The sequence below is a fragment of the Pipra filicauda genome, unplaced genomic scaffold, assembly GCF_003945595.2.
Source record: "Pipra filicauda isolate LSUMZ 115617 unplaced genomic scaffold, ASM394559v2 scaffold209_size2725305_pilon, whole genome shotgun sequence".
Classification (NCBI taxonomy): domain Eukaryota; kingdom Metazoa; phylum Chordata; class Aves; order Passeriformes; family Pipridae; genus Pipra; species Pipra filicauda.
In genome coordinates, this window is record NW_024104320.1 from 1,779,239 (window position 1) to 1,797,912 (window position 18,674).

The window sequence follows — 18,674 nt, forward strand, 5'->3', positions numbered from 1 at the left end:
TGCTGGCCCCATAAACATATAGAAGTGAGGAGCTCTCAAAGGTGCTTCAGCTTATCCTGAGATAGGTATCTAAGGCAGCACGAATTACTTGCTCACTGAGGGCTTTTCTGGGCACCATAAAGACCTTGAGACTTCAAAGTCTGGTTTGTCTCTGATCCAAGTACTGGAAGGTGATGTAAGGTCTCAGCACTTTTGCTTAGGGCCAGTGAGAGAAGTCTGAGGCTCTGGAGAACTTTGGATTGAGGTGGTTCAGAGAGAACCTTGGTGGATTCTGAACACTGAGCAGAATTAAATGTTCAGGGTAGGAACCTACTTCTGTCTGCAGCTCTAACCCCCTTTACATCACATTTTGTAGCACGTTACCTCGGAGGACAGTGAACCCAATGCCTTTGACAAATGTTGCTTTTGCATTAATATTTTAGCAAATCTAAGAGAGAAAAACTTTGTAAATGGTGCACTGAGTCACCAGGCTGGTGTAACAACATGGAGTTTCTACATAAGTGACATGATTAATTTTGACTAAATGAAGCTACATTTCTAATTAGATCTGGGTTTCTCTGTATCTCATATTTCCTGGGCTTTTGGAGCAAGGCTTCACCATTTCATGCTAAGGGCAGCTTAATCCTGCCAGAGAGACTCAGGCTGTGTTCTCTTCACAACACTTTGTTTTACTCCATTTTTTATGATTCTGATTTTAAAAAGAGGATTTTTTTTTTTAATTTAAAAACAATGAAGAAAAGCTGCAAAAAAGCACTAAAGCCTAAAAAAAAAGAATTAAGACAAAAGTGTCTGGATGAGAAAGCACAGCTTGCATGTCTGTGCTGAGAAGAGTTTAAGGTTAGACATCTGCCTTGTAATAGGTTGCGTCTGGACACAAAATGCCAGTGCTCACCAGTAAGCCTCAAGAAATGCAAAGAGCCTAAGCATAAATTTTTTAAAGTCTTGTGTAAATCATGCATTTTATTTCCAGGTGCTTTTAGTCCTGAAAACAGATCTTCTCCCTCCTTTGGGAAAGAAACAAAACAAGACAAAACAAAACCCCAGAACATTCCTGTGGAGATTAAAAAAATCATAGTACTTTATTAAAAAGAAGAAAAAATTATGGGAAAAACTGATTATTTCTGATGAGATCTGGCACTGGAATTTCATTTTATCTAATAGACAGAAAATATTTCACCTTTGGAGGACTCCTCAGCTCTCCATGCTAACTTTTTCTGAGGTACCTGGGAGCAAGTAGCCTTGTTCCTCATCCCAAGACAACAGACATGCACTGCAACCGATGGAGCAAAATGAGTTTTACAGGCTGATCCTTTCCTTGTGTCCAATAGGGAGTGGAATCTCCTTGCCCTGACTTCCTAGCCGTGTTGACTGCCCCTCAGCAACACCAGTGTCCCCTCCACAGCACCTCTGTTTCCTCGAGAAACTCCTGAACTGACCTGTTGTATCCTTAGTTTGCCATTAGTAGCTCCTTCTATACCAGCAAATTGGTGAGGAGCTGCCTTTGGCTCTGAGGCCAATTTGTGCCATTTATGTTTATCTTAATCCCTCTAATCCCCAAACCAGGATGGCTGCATCCAAATCACCTACTGGTCCCTGTGCTAACCTGTGCATTGTGTCCTGCAAGCTGGCTCAGGTCTGACCTGTGCCAAAGGGGATGCAAATACCCCAGCAGTGTGGATGATTGAGTGGCACTTTGGGGGCCCATGTCCTCATTTCATTTAAGTTATTAGCATGGAGAGTGAGTCCTGACAGGTACAGAGGCAAGGAGAAGGCAGAAAAACTGCTCTGAGTGCTCAGATATAACTGAAGGACTAATTCTTATTTCCAGGTAGTCTCTAAACAGAGAGATGGACACAGACCCCCTTTCCACTGAAGTACTTTCATGTCAGTCTAAGACAGCAGCTGCAGGGTGACTATCCATTGCTGGGATTCTGCAGAGACCTGGCAAATCGAGTGTGACCCGGATCATCTTTTTTACCACCAGACAATGAGGGAAGGAAATTGCAACCAGACGGGAATGAATGGGGACAAATTCCCCCATCTTGATTTCTCCAACCTCTTACAATGAAAGGGAGGATAGAGGTGATATGATGAGAAGCTGTCTGCAGAGTAAGCAGACATGGAGAAAAGTGTAGAAGAACCCCCAGATGAGGTTTAGCTTAATCCTCGAAGGGTAAAACTCCTAATGTGTGGGGCGCTGGGAATACATTTAGCTGTGAAAGTGTTTAAATGAGTTAATCGTCGCTAAGCTCCTTGTTGAGGATTCAAAATCTTTTCACTAAAAAGCAGATCATGTTAATCCAAATAAATTTCTCAAATCCATTTTTATTCAGATTATCAACCTTTAGGGCACAATAACTGTTCTCCAGCACATATGTGCAGGCTACATGGCAGCTCTCCCCTCGTTAAATCTTTTAAGCATCTGGATTAAGGGACAAAGCAGTGTTTGGATTAACTGGACATTTATCTCTCTTTCCTTCCAGGCTCTCTCTCTTTTTTGGGGTTGATTCTGTGTTCAGCTATGAGGACAGCCTGGCACCTGATCTTTTGGAGATGTTTTTGGCAGAAGGGGGATGAATCACCTCCACCCAAAGGAGCTGTGAATCGCATACATTCACAACCTGCTTCAAGCTTTGTTTTGCAATCAGAACAAATCCTGGAAGGCACGTAACCCTGTTGAGCTGAGAACAGGCACTCAAACCTAGGCTATTTTAGTTCTGATTCTAGATGGTCGTCTTCTGGAACAGGCAACATTTGCAAGAGCTTAACATCATGACAAAATGTCTTGTGTAGTTGGACAAGCTATTGGATTTATGGTTTTTTGAGGAAAATTTCATGTTGGTTGGAAGGACTGGTCTGGCTTCTTTTGACACCCATATCCTGTTGACTTGGGGAGAAGGACTAAAATTTCCCTCATTACCTAATGTGCTTTAACCAACTTATTCAAAAGTGAATGTCCAGACATTTTAAGTAATGCAATGGGCTTGTTCAAAGCTCCTGTTTCTGGGTCCTGCATGAATAAGTAATGTATACTAAAATAAAATGGACAAGAATTTCTAAGTTTGTTTTGAACTACATTAAGTGATTGCAAATAAATTAACAAACATGGTTGTCAGTGCTGGTTTGGGAATTGAAATATTCTGAGACACCAAACAAGTTGAATCACAAATATGCATGTCCTGAAATAAGCATCTGTAAAATGTCTGCATTAGCATTGCTATTATATATATACTATTATATATTTATTATTATATGAATTTAGTCTGAAGAGACTTTCAAGACTTTCAAGGGACCACTAGATCATTCACTTGACTATCTCCATAACACAGGATGTAGAGTTACAATGACTGATTCCTGTCTTGAGTCTTCAGGCTGTGGCTGAGCCAAAGCAAAGGGAGGTGAAAAAGAAAAGATGAATATTTGCAAGGGCTTGGATGAGAATAGAGGGGGGAAAACTTGAACAGTGTAGAGAGTTGAAAGGTAAAGCTCCAGATCAGCATCCGAAGGTCAGTCACCATATGTTGGTTTAAGGTCTAAGGTGCAACAATTGACCTGCAAAACAGCAAGGAAAGTATTTCTGTCTGTGGCCATCAGTCACATTGCTCAAGCAACTGTCTCTTCCCATCATTGACTTACTGCTGTGGAGCCAATTCCTTTCCCATGAGCCATCAAATGGGAGCAATAAATCTGAATTGCTTCTGGGATCAATTGACAACCACATGCTGGGAGAGGGAAATCCTCTTAATTTTCTTTTCACTGAAGTCACATAGTCCAGATAACTAGAAGTTGAAATTAAGGATGGGACTACAGCAGAGAGTTGGGAGTAGGGTCCAAGTTTTCAAAAAAAAAAAAAAGGGGAGTGTTTGGAGGCAGGCTGAGCCAGACATGCAAGATATGAAGATACCAGGAAAAATATTCTGGACACCTACTTTGGAAAAATGTTCCTTGTCACTGCAAATTGCCAGACTGGACAAATCCTACTGGTTCCCCAGCATGTCCCTGTAAACATATCTCAGAAATGCCCCATTAGCTTTTCTTTTTCTTTGTGAGCTTCTCTCCTGTTCTGTTCCTTCCTGGAGATCTTCACAGATAGCTGGGAATGGATAGGAACTTTTGTGTTGTAAATACCAGTCTGAGACCTCATGGTCAAAACATTAAACTAAGTCTTCAAGCACCAGTCTTCTTCATCACTCGTCTTACTTGATTAGGTTAGAGGTTTTGTTGAAAACCACAAATAAAAAATGGAGATTAAGAAAAAAAATTAGGCAGAAAATAGACAATTTTGCAGAGGCAGAAATTAGGGAGATCTGTTCAGAAGTTTCTTCCAACTCTTTTTCAGAATATAATTGGAGACAGTTTCCTTATCCTTGTAATGCCTAGGTGGTCCAAATGAGATTCAGCTGCTATTGGTGCCAGACTGGTATCCTAATTCGTTTTTTTCCATGCTTGGGCAAAGAGAGGTTCTGGCAGCTATAGGGGTGTCTGGCACAATACTCCTGGGTCCTCAGTTTATCCCACTGCTGCGTGGTCTGAACAGAACTCTGCAGGGAGACAATCTCCAACCCAGTAAAAACAGCAATGTAAATATGCCAGGCAGGCAGGAGAACTGGGGGACTATTATTCTTATCTTATTGGTAGAGAAGGGAGACCCACAAGATGAAAGTTAATTGTATCCTGGGCTGCATCAAAAGCAATGTGGCCAGCGGGGGGTGATCCTGCCCCTCTACTCCACTCTTGTGAGACCCCACCTCGAGTGCTGCCTCCAGCTCTGGTGTCCCCAGCACAGGAAGGACATGGACCTGTTGTAGAGTCCAGAGGAGGCCACCAAGGTGATTAGAAGGATGGAGCACCTGTCCTACATAGAAAGGCTGAGAAAATTGGGTTTGTTCAGCCTAAAAAAGGAGAGGCTTCAGGGTGACCTAACTGCGGCCTTCCAGTACCTGAAGGAGCCTACAAGGAAGATGGAGAGACTTTTTACAGGACCGTGTAGTGACTGGACAAGGGGGAAAGGCTTCAAACTGAAAGACAGTAGGTTTAGATGAGGTATTAGGAAAAATTCTTCACTGTGAGAGTGGTGGGGCATTGGAACAGGTTACCTCAGAGAAGCTGTGGATGTCCCATCCCTGTAAGTGTTCAAAGCCAGGTTGGATGGGGCTCTGAGCAACCTGGTCTAGTGGAAGGTGTCCCTGCCCATAGCAGGGGAGTTAGAATTAGATGATCTTTAAGGTACCTTCCAATCCAAACCATTCTGTGATTCTATGAATACAAAGGATCCAAACGACTGAGAGGTCTCAGAAAACTGGAAACCTACATTCCCACTTGAAAACCAACACCCCACTGGTATGTGTGGAAATTCAGTGCCTGGGTGTTATGGAAGATAACGTGCTGAAATACGCCCTGACCCGAGCTAACCTACAGAGTCCTGGCTCAGTGCCCTAATTACAGGGTCACTGTTTGCTCTTTGGTTGAGACCCACTCTTCTGTGTACACAAACCCGATGCCACAGGTGCTCACACACAGGCGTGTGCGGGAGCATGTCAGTTTAAACCTTTCACCCCTATTTGGCTTCAGCCTCTTATGACACTAAACCTTCTCATGGTCCCTCTGCTTACAAGCAGGTCCTTTTTTTTTCTCCCTGCAAGAAATTTCTGTTCAGTGTTTTGTCCTCTGGAGCTGCTGTCCTAGAGCTTTGGTTCTGTTTCATTTCAAAAGCCAGTTAAGAAATATCTCCCTAGTCTTCTGTTTATGTCTATGACAATTTATTAAGGTATGCTTCAAACATTTCAGATCACAGTTGGGCTGCAAGGCATTGCACAAAATAGGAACTTTTTGCTTGCTGAGTGCACAAGATGTTTCTTTGCTTTCAGGATTCTTTGTGATGTTTGGTGTGTCTCTTATTTGGTTTATACTGATGGGCAAATATCCTAGTTCTTTTATTTTGATGTAGATTGTTTCCTGGACTAACCCCATATTTTAACTCAATAATAGGAGAGTGGGTGGAAGCAAAGAACTGATAAAATCTCCCTTTGCTGCTGGTGCATTTCTGAGATGTTTTCTTCAGCTTGAGTTTGGGGTTTTTTTTATATTCTGGTTAGTAATCCACATTTAGTGCCGCATTATCTGATATTGAAGAAACTCTGACTGGGGGCTGGTTTGGTTAGAGACATGAGGATGCCTGGAAGGCAAAGTGGAGGTTTCACTGAAGTTCATGGGCATGTTCAGTGTGCAGGGATCATTCATTCATATGGACACATCAGAACGGCAGTGAACTGACAAGTATGTGTAAAAACTATTTGTCTTCAGGTTTGTGCTGATATTTGGAGACTCCTTCTCCAAGAGCTGGACAGCTTGCACTGGGATAGCTACAGAGGATTTCTTGGATATTAAGAAGAAATTTTTCACTATGAGGCACTGGCACAGGCTGCTCAGGGAAGTTGTGGATGTCCCATCCCTGGAAGTGTTTAAGGTCAGGTTGGATGGGGCATTGAGCAACCTGGTCAAGTGAAAGGTGTCCCTGCCCATGGCAGAGGGGTTGGAACAAGATGACCTTTCCAACCTGAAGCATTCTATAATTTGATGATTTGTCTCTCCCTGTATTGAGCCCCCTTTGCACAGACACCTTGGGCACTCATCTGGCAGTGCCTGAACATTCCCAGCATCACAAAATCATGGCTTTTAGGGTAAAACAGTATAAAATTCAGCTTGCTTTGAACACAGGACTGTGATGGTATAGAGGCAGCTTGTCTGTGCAGGAGAACAGGGCAGACAGCATAGGGCAGGAGACTTGTCAGCTGGTCTTGTTGTCTGGCCTTGGTCAACACTGCTTTGGCATGGGTTGTTCCTGCACACAGAGTGGAAACCAAAACACATGGAGTTTCTTGAGGCTTCCCTCAAATGTAGATTCACCCCATGCTTCCAAACATCTATCTTGGATGCAGGCAACATGCATTCCCCAAATCTTCCTTCTTGCACCCATGCTCAGAGGGTCGTATCCAAATGTCCTTGCTGTGTAAGAAGAAGGAGGACAGTGATGCAAGCTGTCCCCAGACATGGAGACTATTCCATAGGCTGCTTTTCTTTGAGCTGGTGAGGTTCACAGAGCTCTTCTGGGGGTAAGAGAAGGGAGGAGGTGCAAGTGAGGCTGCCATATGAGGATGTGTAATCCCAAACATGTGCACTGATTCTTCTAGTTATTCACTGGAGAGCAGAAATGTCGTGCTCCTTGACAGCCAGGGCAGGAGGGGCCCCACATCTGAGCTGGAAGCAGCGCCAGGGACCATAATGGAGTCCAGAAGACGAACTTCCGTGAATCAAAGGCACATGTTTATTTACAGTACAGTCAGCAGTGGGGAAGCCGCCCCAACAAGCTCATAAACATATTTACAGGAATTTCACAGCAAGGTTTGTAAGAAACAATAAAGCAATCACTCAGCACCTCTGCTTAGGAGCTCTTTATGCATGGAGTCTTACCCAGAATTGCGAGGCACTCACTGAGTCACTCTTTACAAGGCCTGCGACCCAGACTACTTCACTGAGGTTTATTGCTTTTCTCTCCCAGAAGTTTTCCCAATTCCCTCTGCTCCTGGAAGGAGATGGTCTGTTCTTTAACCCACCTGGGGCTAGGACAACTCAGCTGCCCTTCCTTCTCCAAGGGGTGGAAAAGCATCTACCCCCTACATGTACTGTCTTTGACATTCTACACTTCTGCAGATGTGTGGGCATCATGTCCAGTCTGGGTGCCAGTACTCCTGTAACCAGCTGCTTTCCAAACACCAGGACCCACCCAAGCTGTTCTCCCAAAGCCTGTAAATCCAAGGCCCGTGGTCCTTGCATTGGTGCTTTATTAAAGATCTTATTCCCACAGCACTTTCCCTCACCTCTGTGCCTGAAAAAGGAGCCAGGTTAGACTATTATCATCAAGTTTTCCAGTCCAGGGGATGTTTTCTTTCTCCAATAATTGTTTTTCTGTCTCTGCAAACAAGTCTTGAGGGGTAGATCATACCATGTGAAGAAAAAACCCCAAACATAAGACTTTGCACCGTGGTTACAAATAGGGCCAGGAGGAGTGGATTAAATTAAGGCAGTAGCAAGAAGGAAGGGGATAAAAAGAACCAAGAGGGAGAACCGTTTTTCTCCTTCACCCACCCCTGAGCTGCTGGCCATCAAAGAACATACTGTGCTGTCACCTTGGCTCAGCCAGCAGCCTCTGCTGTAGTGTGCAGCCTGGTCCACAGCACTCCTCCCTCTGACAGGGCATGTGAGTCAAAGGGGTCTGTGGTATTTTTAGCAAAGAGCACAAAAGTATATGGGAAGGGTCATGACACGAGTTGGCTTGTGGAACAGCAGCTGTTTCTCAAGACATCCTGTAAGAGGGCTGCTGGTCTGGAGGAGGAATTCTGCCAGGCTCTGGCGTGCATGGAACCCCTGGGAAAGGACTGGTCTCTCTGCTGTCTTTGAAGATAAGTGTTCAGAATAAAAACAAACTGAAGGATTTTAATGGTTTCAAGCAAAAGGCAAGCTGGGCCCATTGCACTTTGGATATCATGCATTACTGAAACAATTCAGTAATGAAATTTTATTTCATTTTCTCTCTAAAGTGTCCAGCTGGCAGCATGACCTTCCTAGACCTTTAAAAATGGTCTGTGTGTGAAGAGGAAAAAATAATTTTGTCCAAGATTTTTTTCTGACTGTGGAGTCATTGGGGGTTATTGGAAGAGTGCCCCATTTCCCATGCTAGATGTTGCTGTTCTTCTCTTTCTGGAGAAGAACATGGTGGTGGCAATGCTTGCACCTAAGGCTGGAAGCAGGGCAGAGAATGAGAGGTTAAGTGCAGCTTGGAGGCTCCAGATGGTCTCTTAGGCGAGACCAATGCTGGCTTCTTGAGTCATGGCTCTGCTGGAAATTTGGGTTCAAGGTTCTGGGTAGTCTTCTCCAGCATCCATGGTTCTCTGCAGAGTCAACTTATTGCATACTTGAACACAGAATCATATAATCATTAGAGTTGGAAAAGGCCTCCAAGTTGGAAAAGGCCTCCTGTGTCTCTGATTCCCAGGTTCTAAGCATCTAAGCAATCTGAGCAAACCCATAGTAAATCATTAGTAAAACATTACTGGAGCCACATATTGTTTTTTCAACCAAAGGGTTGTTTAGTATTGGAACAGTCTCCAGGAAAGTGGTCACAGCACCAAGCTTGAGAGAGTTCAAGAAGTGTTTGGACAATGCTCTCAGCACATGTGTGACTCTTGGGGATGGTCCTGTGCAAGGCCAAGAGTTGGACTCGATGATTCTGACGGGTGCCTTCCAACTCCACATATTCTGTGATTCTATGTTCTCTTGCCCCTGCTCATTGCAGGGTGTTGGACTAGATGACCTTTAAAGGTACCTTCCAACGGAATTATTCTGTGATTCTATGAATTCAGATGCCTTTAAATAAGCTAAATATGCCAGGAGTTCTAAGATGGATATTGATGACAAACAACAGTCTTATATGCCATATGTATGCATGCTCTTTAGGAAGGCAAGTTCCTATTAAATCCTCCTGAAACCGTCTGAAGGATTACTAGTATTAAGTAATGGTACAGCCAAGTTTGGAAAAATGTCTTCTAATTCTGTTAGGTTTTGTTTGTTTGTTTGTTTTTTGTTTGTTTTTTGGTTGGTTGGTTGGTTGGTTTTTTTGGGGTGTGTGTGTGTGTGTGTGGGGTTTGTTTTGGTTTTTTTTTAATGTTGCCTTTATTTTCAATTATTAATGATGTATTTGATTTGAGGGTTTTACTTTTATTTTCTTACTCGTGTTTTCCTTATTTTCCTGTATTTTTCATTGGTTAGGTGCCAGTGAAATGAGGAGTGTGTTGCTGATACGAAGTATATCAGAGAGAGTTAGCTTCAAAGCTGTTCAAAGGGAAACAACTTGGGTAATTTCTATTTCATTATGAAATTTGTTGAATTGTATTTTCAGCCCAGAAGAGACTGGAAAAAAAAAAGAAAGAAACCCAAAATTGTGAGAAATTTTTGCTAGAGAAAACTGACTTGTCAGCTACTCCACCCTCTGCTGAGGGTTCCATTCAGTTCTGAAGGGCAAACATCTTCTATTAATGTCCTCAGTCGAAGATTTCCTTGAAGGCTTCCCATGCTTCCTTTAGCTCTTGAGAGCTGCTAAGAAGATAGTTCTGTAGATACTGTTGAACTGGAAATTCACATCTTGCAAACATTTTTTAAAAGTCCCTTTTCTCACTCCCAGAACCCTTGCAAATATTTTAGGAGCAAGAAGACATTTGGCCAAGCAGACGCAAACACATGGCTGCATGGAGACTGTGACCCCTCAGGTAGCAGCTCATTCACTCCAGGGTTGTATGAACTGTGGTTTAAATGAAAAAAATAACATCTTGCTTCCTGAGGTCTGCTGAGGCACTGATATGTCCTCTCTCCTCCTTGGAATGAGAGTGCAAGCCAGACAAAGGTGAGAAAATACAGTCCCTCCCTGTGCTGCTCTTCTGCAGAGGAAAAGAATAATTGTTGCCTAAATTCAGTTTATTCTGCATTCTGTCCGTCAGTCCCAGGCTTTACTCTGTACCAACCAACTGTAAAACCCTAAAGAGCACAGAAATAAGTTATTTTTGGCTTTTGAATTGCATAATCTTTCAGGTGAGGTGTTTAGTAGATGACAGTGCATTAAGGGAGATGCCTGTGCAGCTCATCCCACTATGGAGCTGAACGTGCTGGGGAGGAGCGGTGTTAATGAGCTGTAGCACATAGGAAGCGAGCAGGGTGAGTGATAAGGCCTGGATCTGGGGTCTGACAATTCCCTCAGGTCCTTGAAAGATCCAGAGTTTCTGCCTGAGCTGTTAAAGGGTCTACTGCAGAAGACAGACTGTACGATTATTAGAACCATCTGTTTTTTGCTCTTGCCACAGCAAATTCAATATTAAGGACTCACAGGGGTTCCAGCTGGGTCCAAAACACCCTATTTGCTGATGTATACCACATGCAGTAGCAGTATCTAACTGGCTTCCTCTGACAGCCTGTTGGTGGCTTTGGGGACTGTAATGTGCTCTGCCAGTGTGTGACAGGCTACTGAACAGGGCCAGTAGGCTGCACAAGCCCTGGAGAAGTTATGGGTTGTGTGACCCTGTCCAAGTTCACTGAATTCTTTGGATAATGTAATTCATGACTGGAGCTCTTCTTGCTTATTCCCATCAAAAGAGACAACCCTTGGTACATGGCTAGCTCATGGCCGAAGAAACAAGGCACCGCCTGGGAAATCCATTTCCATGTTTGACCATCAGGGCTAGAAAGATGGGAAAGGGCCATATCTCTGCTTCCCAGTCTACCATGTCAGGCTAGTAATAGAATAATGGAATAGTTTGGGTTGGAAGGGACCTTTAAAGGACTACTAGTCCAACCCCCCTGCAATGAACAGGGGCATCTTCAGCTAGATCAGGTTGCTCAGAGCCCTGTCCAACCTGGCCTTGAATGTTTCCAGTGATGGGCCATCTACCACCTCTCTGGGCAACCTGTGCCTGTGTTTCACCACTCTCAATGTAAAAAACATCTTCCTTACATCTAATCTAAACTGACCCTCTTTCAATTTAAAACTGTTACCCCTTGTTCTGTCACAACAGCCCTGATAAATAATTGTCACCACCTTTCTTGTAGGTGACCCTTGTAGGTACCCTTTAGGTACGGGATGGCTGCTATAAGGAGACCCCAGACTCTTTTCTTCTCCAGGCTGAACAACTCCAACTCTCTCAGCCTTTAATCATGGATGACTGTGGTATGCCTCCTTTATTTAAAAAAAAAAAAAAAAGAAAAAAGAGGAAATTCACCCAAGATGTCTAATTTTTTGGCTGCAGGAGGCAGCACAGCTGTTAGCATGGCTTTGACCATACGCCAGTGTGGTTCACTGCCAACCTCAGGTGGTCTCTGCTGGTCTCCCACCTGAGAGCTTTTTCTCATTTTGTGTTTGCCTGCCTGTCATATCAGCACTTTCTTTCTCTGTTGACACCATTACCATCCTGCTGCAGTGGTTCCCTGCTAGAGACATCCAAATAGGAAATCCTCTCCTCTGCTGCTCGTGGAAATGTCCTGTGTAATAGATGGCTCTGACCAACCTGCATAATAGCAGCCACTTGAGAGAAAACCCTGCTCCCAGATGCATGTGTGGATTATCTGCTGTCCAGGGGGAATAAAAAGCTGTTTTTCTGTGCTGTGTGTCATGACAACACCCTCCAGAAGCCATTCTGGACACTCAGAGATACAAAGCATGGAAATCACCACCGCAGTGAAATGATGCCAAGCAGATTAGGAAAATACTAGAAAATATTAAAATCCAGTGCTTAGAAGCAGGCACTGAGTCCCATATGCAGGCATTTAAATGAGTGTGATTTCACAGTCAAAGGTATTGAACATCCAAAGTGGCCATGAAAGAGGAGGATATAAACCTGATTTACAGATTCAAACAGAGCTGAATACCTACTTGATCGTGCTCTTATCAGCTAAATCAGAACTTCTATTGCAAAAGAATTATTGTCCTTCTACTTAATGCATGTTAATCAACACAGCAAATTACTCCATTCCCCCAGGTCTTATTAAGAGCTAAAAGCAATTTTCAGCAAGTTACCAGACTGGGAAGGCTGTGGCTCTGACAGAATATATAAGAAACTGTTCCCCAGCTTATATAGAGTAACAACCATGATTTTAATTGTTAGTTTGTGTAGTTCTGTAGTTTAATAATAAACATATTCCCCTGTTTGGTGATCCAAGCTTGGCACTGAGAAGTGGGTAAGATTAAAAATGAGTCAATTCCAGTTAGATGTGAGCTTCTTCCAGCCTGCCTTGGGCTTTCCACTAACTTAGTGATTTAAGAAAGCCACTCATTCATGGTAGGGTTTAGATACAGCAAGAATGACTAGCTATGTTTCTAAAGCAATGCATTAAAACAGGTATCTTTAGGGACAGCTAATGGCTATGTCAGCTCTCATTTTCCTGGAGAACAGAATTGTCCCACACCACCTTTTTTCTGCCCAGCTGCTTTGAATTAAAGGCATCTCTTCAAGGGCCCATTTTTCTCTCCCTCATACCAGTGTAAATCAAAAGCTAACAGTGTTAATGTCACTGGTGTAAAATTGGAGGAAATGAGAGAAGAATTAGCCTGGGAAAAATCTAATTTGCTTTCCAAGTAACAATCTAGATTAAAAATATTCACCTATCTAAACAAATGGGAAGCCAGCACATCACACTGTCTGTCTGTGAATGGCAAAAATTGGATTTTTTCCTGAACTCCCAGTCTTCTCATAAAGCAAGCAAAAATAGACAAGACACTTCACCAGTTTTGTGCTAAGAAAACACCACAAGAAAGCTGCACAATACCTATGGATTTCAGTTCAAGGCATCTGGTATAACCCAGGCTTTGGTGTTAACTGAAACCTTGGACCTGCAGGGTTAATGTGTGTTTATACAAGCACTACAAGCTGTCATTTTAGTTCTCTTCCATCCATATTTGCCATGGCCCACATGTACAATAGAGCTCTTTTCAGAGATGACATCATGCAGTGTTTTGCAAAAAAAAAATGGGGTGAAAGTTTTCTTTTCATCCTGCCAGTGGGAAATGTGTCTTGTGTGCTTCAGCAAATTACTGCCTGGAGGCAGAACAAGCTCTTTATAATACTTTGGTGCTAAAACAGGTACCCAGTCATCTATCCAGCAGGGTCTCACATAGCTGTGTTCTCTGGAGAGAGCTGGATGCCTTTGAACTTGCTTTCCCGTCAGTGCTGCTGCATGGAGTTATGCTCTGAGATGCCATTTGTCTCTCAGGAGCTCTGCTACAGCTGCAGTGCACATTTTATGGGTTCTGCAGAAAGAAATAGTCCCTCAGAAAATATAGTAGCTACATTCAGTTGTGTATTTTGCTAGCCTGTCTATTCTTCTGACATCCACTGACAAATGTGAATGCTCTGGTTTTGACAGGGCATGCTTGGTGCATCTTTCTCCTTATAAGGAGCTTGACTGCAATAAGTCACATTTTCAAACTGAGTTTGGGTAAGCTGGAGAGGGGAGGATGACCAGCACAAGGAGTTTAATGCCTTCCATGAGGTTAAGTGCAGGGGGTACTCAGAGTGGAATACACATATCTAATGTCACATCTTGGTGGGACAAAACAGTGCAGCTAAGCTATTCATCCTAGTGCCTGAAAACACACTGGGAAAATGAGGTTGGACCCAGACACTTCCAAACCCTGAGTCACACCAACTCTTTAGGACTTGTCTACTTCAGAAAAAGGTGAATTGCCTGCAAAGCAGTTGTTCAGGCATCTTCCTTGGGCACAGCAGCTGGGCTGGGGTGCTCTTGATCCAGCCTGGCCTCACACTGCATATGGTGGATATGGTCAGAGGGAATGGGATGGCATTTGCCAGAGTAATGTTAACCCATGTGAGTATATTTTGGAGTTCACATCACCATGGAAAAAACCCACTCAACCTGTTGTTTCTGAGGAGTTTGTGTAAATAAATATCTAACTTGGAGGAAAAAGAGACTGAATGAAGTGAAAATGGTCTTTGAATTATCCAAGGACAGAGTTGTTTTAGTGGTCATGATCTAAGTATGTGACCAGGACAGAGTTTGTGGACAGAGATCTTAACTCTCCCCACAAGATTTGTCTCACTCAAAAATCGCAGCATTTAACATTCTTGTCAGCAAAGCAGCCCTGGTCTCTCATTACTGGGTCACTATGTGGGAAGGAAAATGCTTTCATCTTGCTGTGGCTCAACTTGATTTTCCAAGTTTCCAGTTGATTACTGAAGTGACTGATTGTGCAGGTTTAGTGATTTCTACCAGCCATCCCTTACACAGTACCATGTAACTGAAAATTGACTTGCCACTGAGGATAGTTACTGGATAACTTGAATTTCTCTTTATCCCACTGTGTCCCACAGCAGAATGTATTCCTAGGAGATGGAGAACTGACTGTCAGTTTGTTTACTTTTAAACTGCCCTTTCTTAAAGCAGCCTAGGTTGAGGAGAACAGGTTGTTTAGTTCTCGTTCTTAATATGGCCTTCTTAAGAGCTCTGAAAGCTTGTCAGTATTTTCTGATATTTACTCATAAATGGGTTGGTACTCTCAGACACTCTCCAACACTTCACACAAAATGAATTCATGGAGTTATACAATGGTTTGGGTTGGAAGGGACCTTAAAGATCATATAGTTGCAGTCAAAGTTCTTAAAGGATTCCCTGTGTAAGGTGTTTTTCCAAATCCTTCAATCCATGGCCCGTTTCTGTGCTTACTGCCATTGCTTTTTCAACATGGTTTTAAAACCAATATGTGTCAGGACCCTTTGCAGAGCTCTATCAGCTGTCTCTGGATATCTATTTAATACTTGCCCATCAAATGAAGATGTGTCAACTCTCTTGCTCAGAACTCTCTAGAGTTTTATAAGACCATCTAGTTAAATATCACAAGACTTCTATGAAACGAATTCATGTTAAAGCTTTGTTTTCATGTGGTTAAAATAAAATATAGGTAAGTGACCTGCCCAAGGCAGAGACCAGACCTGTGCCTAGTGGTCCCCTCCTTTATGGATTAGAAAACAGGGTTGCCCACATGCCTTTTTACCTTGAACTCCAGCCAAGTGACTTATATTCATCCCAGAAACGATCAATTTTATTGCTTTCCCATGTAAATAAAAGCTGCATATCGCCACTGGGTGACAAGCAATTTCCTCCTACTCCCCCTCTTATAATAAAGGAGAAAAGTTGCAGATGACATTGCTGCAGAATGACATAGAAAATAGCAATTTGTGCATTTCCCAGGGGGGAAAAAAAAGGACCAGGGAAAAACGTGCCTCCGTATTAAAACTGCAGCTGCAATTTGTCAGTGCAAAGCTACAGTTACAGAATCTTTTTTGGAAAGATACATTTATTTTTATTGTCTCATGACACCTATAGAAGGAAGGGAGAGGAATAAATGTGATGGCAAAGTGCACCTCTTAGTGGGAACCGTTGCAACTGCCACCCCAGGCCTGCCTGGCAGCCCTGGACAGATTTCTCATGCTCTCTTCCCACAGCTCTGGTCCCTCCCTCCTACTCACTGTAATGCCCAGACCCAAAACCCTGCAGATGTCAAACCTGATTCTCTGTCATCTTCTCCTCCGGATGTAATAATGTGTCAAAGCAGAACAAGTCTGCACAGGGATAAACGTGCGGATTCAAATGTTGAGCCTGTGGGTCTCATTGGAGTTACTCTTTAGGCCAGCAAAGAAAACCTCAACCACTGAAACTGGACTCTGGGCCACACTTGAGCCATATCCAGGTCATTCTCAAAATGAATCTTTTCATTACTATAATGAACCTACTACTCCTGTGGGTTGTGAATACAATGTCCTTACAGGTTTACCACAACAAAACAATGCTATCCTTTTCTGTCTGTTTTTTGCCTATGTTGTGCCTGGTACTTAATGCAAAAAAAGTGCTGTTTAGTTGCTTTGGAAGTTTTGAATGTTATTCATCTCACCTGTTCCAGTCTGTGGAGGGAAATGGGGCTTTGCTTGTGGTGCCAGTGCTGCTCTATTTCAGATATGTACTTTAGGAGGAACCATCCTTCTTTCATTCCTTTCACTGTACGTCTTTGATTAGTTCAGACAGCATTACCTACAGATAACTCCTGCTCCCTGCGTCTCAAAGGTCTGTTTAATGCTCTTGTATGATTTGTTTTATATTCCACTGAAAGGGGTCACTCTGGGCAATAAAGAAAGGATGGTGAAAAAGTGAAATACAACAAAAAAAGAAGGAACGTTATCAAAGACATTACAACAAAGAAGGGCATTCTTCTATCCCAGACTGCAATCACTAAATAAAAAAAAAAAAAGAAGAATGCTATGTTTCCTCTTCCCATATTGTCTCTTGACTATAAGGCAGCACAGCCCCTGCCAGAGTAGCCACTGAGGTCTACCTGCAGAATCCCTCTCCACCAAAACCTCGACCTTAGGAAGTTGCATTAATCCAGAGAAAGCCCACGGCACCATCTAGAGGGAAGAAGGAAATACTGAAGCTTCTGGATTGTAATGTTTCCTCTCCTCCTGTGAGGAGTACTGTCACCTGAAGGATCAGATGGACATGGAGATAAGCTGGAGGGAAATCAGAGGAGAGGCTTTTTTAGGTGTAAGAGGAGGAGAGGAAACTGTGAGAAGAATAAAAGAGATCCAATTACTTTCTCTGGGGCTGCCTGCGATCAATAGTGCAGTGGTTCAAGGATTAGATTTAAAACAATCTGTCTGGAGATGATGGAAATGTCACAGGCAAGAAAGTATTCATGAAAGTCATCCTTTAAAGATGTGTCAACTTCTTGAAAAAGTCTGGACAGCCACTCTGTTTTTTTCCAGCTCTTTCACCTACAAAAACTTACTGAAAGAATGATGGTTTCCTCCAGCAGTCCTTCCCACCTCCCCTTTGGTGATATCCATATCCTATTTTGGTCCTTTCCCTGCCTTATAAGTTCTCCAGGGTAAAAAACATATTTTAACCTTTCTAAGAATCTCTGTTATAATCAAATACCCTGGAGAAAACCCAGAATTAGATGTTGGGAATTCTAGAGTAGAAAATCATTAACATTATCAAGTTCAGATGGTATCTTCTGTTTGTGTCTAGTTTCCGAATGAGTGATGTCATCTGCATTTGGCTGCTTCCCAGAGCTTGTACATCTCAGGATAAAGGTCATTACTGAGTTATCCTACATGATGGGACATTGGTCATCCTCTTACCTCTACGCTACTGGGCCAATGCACTTAAAGCTGCTGCGGGGTGCTATGCATCCCTGTGTAGGTTCTGTCTGCAGCCCTTTCCCCATGGCAGCGCCGCTGCTCTGCCATGCCCTTTTGGGAAGGACCCAGTGTAGGCACCAGTTACCCAGGAGGAGCACAGGTCAGGGAGGGTGGAGATGTGCATGGGTAAGCTCAGGACATTTCGTCCTCATCCACAATCAAAGTAAACCTCACCTGACAAGATTCCCCTTTGCCAGGAGCTTCTCTGCAGTATCGGTGAAGCTGGAATCTCCCATCTCCGTGATGCCCATGAGATGTCACAAAGGGTTGGTGCAGAGGGCAGAGCACTGTGCTCCTGCCTGGATCCATCCTGTGCATCAGCTCATCTTCAGGCGGATGCAGTGGAGCTGAAAAAGCCAACAGGTCCTGCCTGTGAATAGATCTGGGTCCCTACTGCTGGCCAGGCTCATGGGAGGGTGAGGAGGCTGCGAATGCTCAGAGAGGGTGGTGGCAGTCCTGGGGGTCTTCCCTTCATCACAGAAGTCCAAGTCACATCTTCATGGTGGCACTCCAACTCAGCCTCAGTGTGGCTTTTTGCTGCTGCTGGCCTTCAAAAGCTCTGACTGAGTGGAGCAATACTACAGACACACAAAAAAACCTTGAGACATAGAATCACAAAGGTTGGAAAAGTCCTCCAAGATCAAGTCCAACCTTTGAATAAATACCACTGTGCCCAGTAAACCATATCACAAACTGATCTACCGGTTTCTTGAACACTTCCAGGGAAGGTGACTCCATGACTTCCCTGGTGAGCCTGTTCCAGTGCCTTACCACTCTTCCAGTGAAGAAATTATTCCTAATATCCAACATGAACATCCCTTGGCACAACTTGGGGCCATTACCCCTTGTCCTATCAGACATATT

At 43.4% G+C, this 18,674-nt stretch overlaps 1 long non-coding RNA gene across 2 annotated transcripts; it reads right to left on the bottom strand.

The window, feature by feature from the left end:
* Positions 1 to 13,472: 13,472 nt before the first annotated feature.
* Positions 13,473 to 18,091, bottom strand: LOC114002885. Of its 2 annotated transcripts, none has more exons than XR_003546038.2 (3): positions 17,985 to 18,091; positions 16,505 to 16,728; positions 13,473 to 13,846 (listed from the first exon to the last, which is right to left on the bottom strand). It is a non-coding gene; the product is annotated as an uncharacterized LOC114002885 (long non-coding RNA). The 2 variants fall into 2 exon arrangements; XR_005563419.1 differs by lacking the exon at positions 17,985 to 18,091 and adding an exon at positions 17,751 to 17,902.
* Positions 18,092 to 18,674: the final 583 nt, after the last annotated feature.